The sequence below is a fragment of the Penaeus vannamei genome, chromosome 5 (assembly GCF_042767895.1).
Source record: "Penaeus vannamei isolate JL-2024 chromosome 5, ASM4276789v1, whole genome shotgun sequence".
Taxonomy (NCBI): Eukaryota; Metazoa; Arthropoda; class Malacostraca; order Decapoda; family Penaeidae; genus Penaeus; species Penaeus vannamei.
Genome location: NC_091553.1, coordinates 10,321,313 through 10,323,812, shown reverse-complemented (window position 1 = coordinate 10,323,812; position 2,500 = coordinate 10,321,313). Strand labels below are relative to the sequence as shown.

General features: G+C 22.6%; 1 protein-coding gene across 2 annotated transcripts in view; it reads left to right on the top strand.

Moving 5' to 3' along the window:
- Positions 1-2,442: 2,442 nt before the first annotated feature.
- The window catches only part of BBS4 (Bardet-Biedl syndrome 4), a 23,098-nt gene continuing 23,040 nt past the window's right edge, over positions 2,443-2,500 (top strand). For both annotated transcript variants that reach the window (XM_070121848.1, XM_027373677.2), the window contains exon 1: positions 2,443-2,500. This exon is cut by the window's right edge and continues 18 nt beyond it. The gene's annotated coding sequence lies outside the window, so the exon portion shown is untranslated.

Below are 2,500 nucleotides of genomic sequence, written 5' to 3'. Positions count from 1 at the left end.
ACTCGCCTTGCCAGGGACATTTTGCTGTCTTAAGTGGGTTTATACATGAAATGGATACTTTAGAATGATCTTGATTTAGGATGACCTAAGAAATACATTGTCATATGTTTCAAGGATGTACTCAAATTGTGAACTAAAAATGCTAATTAGCGTTAATTAGGTCGTTCTTAAGCGACATAATACACAAATTGAAAACTTAAGAATTGGGACAAGTTTCAAAGATGTACTCAAATTGTGAATTAAAATTACAAATTAGCGTTAATTTGGTCGTTCTTAAGCGACATAATACACAAATTGAAAACTTAAGAATCGGGACAAGTTTCAAAGATGTACTCAAATCGTGAATTCGAGTCACATTAAGGGGGTCTTTAGTGGCGCCCCCTTGTTGCTGTGCGGAATTGCAGAACTTAAGAATTGCCTTTTTGGGATCTATCATAGATGCATACATTCTAGGCCTCAAACCTTTTGTACTCGAAATGTGAAACAAATGTCTCGGGGCTCACGGACTATAATATTATTATTATCATCAACATCATCATCACTTTTATTATGATTATCATTTCATCGTTATCATTGTAATAATAGCAATAATGATAATGATAATAATAAAAATGATGACCATGATAATAAATGATAGTAATAATGATAATAAGGATAATAATGATAATTATTATAGAAGCAATGATAGTAATATTTATCATCATTTTCACTATTATCATTCTCATCGTTATTATTTCTATCATCTACTACTACTACTGCTATTATTGTTGTTGTTATTATTATTATTATTATCATTATCAATATCATTATTGTCATTGTTATTGTTATCATTACTATTAGCATTATTGTCGATATTATTGCAATTACTGTTATTATTATCATTGTTATTATTAGTGTCATTATCATTACCATTATTATTATCATTACTATCATTATCATAATTTTCATTATTATTTTTGTTATAATGATAATGATAATAATAATAATAATAATAATAATAATAATAATAATAATAATAATAATAATAATAATAATAACAATAATAATAATAATAATGATAATAATAATAATAATGATGATGATAATAATAATAATAATGATAATGATAATAATAATAATAATAATAATGATAACAATAATAATAATAATAATAATAATAATAATAATAATAATAATAATAATAATAATAATAATAATAATAATAATAATAATAATAATAATAATAATAATAATAATAATAATGATAATAATAATAATAATAATAATAATAATAATAATAATAATAATAATAATAATAATAATAATAATAACAATAATAATAATGATAATGATAATGATAATAATAATAATGATAGTAACATGATAATAATAATAATAATAATAATAATAATAATAATGATAATGATAATAATAATAATAATAATAATAATAGTAATTATCATTATGATCATCATTATTATCTTTATTATCATTATTGTTATTATTATTGTCATTATCATCATTATTATCATTATTGTTATTATCAATATTGTTATGATTATTGTTATTATTATAATAATAATAATAATAATAATAATAATAATAATTATTATTATCATTATTATTATTATTATTATCATTATTATTATCATCATTATTGTCATTATTATTACTGTTATTACTATTTATATTATCTATATCATTATTATCATTACCATTACTATCACCATCATTATTATTATTAGTAGTAGTAGTAGTAATAGCGGCAGTAGTATGTTTATGAATATCATTATTGTTATTATATTGTTATAGTTAATATCATTATTAATATAATTATCATCATCATTATTATTCTAATCAATATTATTAATATCAATATCAGTATTATTAGCATCATCATTAATTGAAAAAACATAGGTAATAACGTCACACTTATGAGAAAAAAAAGGTTCAGAATATTACTTCTTGTTAAAGTCCATTATCTGCTCGTGGAATAATTATGTTGAAAGCTCCATCGATTAGACAAACGCAATTATATGCGGAAGACGACCATTGTCCAACTGCTCCTTTATATTTGCAGAATATTTGATAGCTTTGGTGAATGGAGTTAAAGTGCGACATGAAAGAAATAGTAAAATAATCAAAGAATTAGAAAATAGATGCTATTCCTGTTGGAATGGTGGTGACAAAAAAGATAACTTTAAAATTTATGAGGTTTCTGGTAGCGTGGATATTTTTTTCTGGGAAGTGTTCTTGATGGAAATTTTAATTCCATGTTGTGTTACTGACAAGTATGGAAGACTTGAGACTCGAAAATGTATTGGGTTATATATTTTGTTTGTAAACATTAGGAATTTGTAAACATATATCTGATGATAAGCGATATAAAGCAATTTAGATTATTTAAGATTTGACGGAAATAATTGACAGAAATAATTGAAGTGAAATTAATGGTATCATGAAAATAACATTGACCCGGCGCCCTCTGTCCCCCATCTGTCAGTCACCTAGGATTCCAATC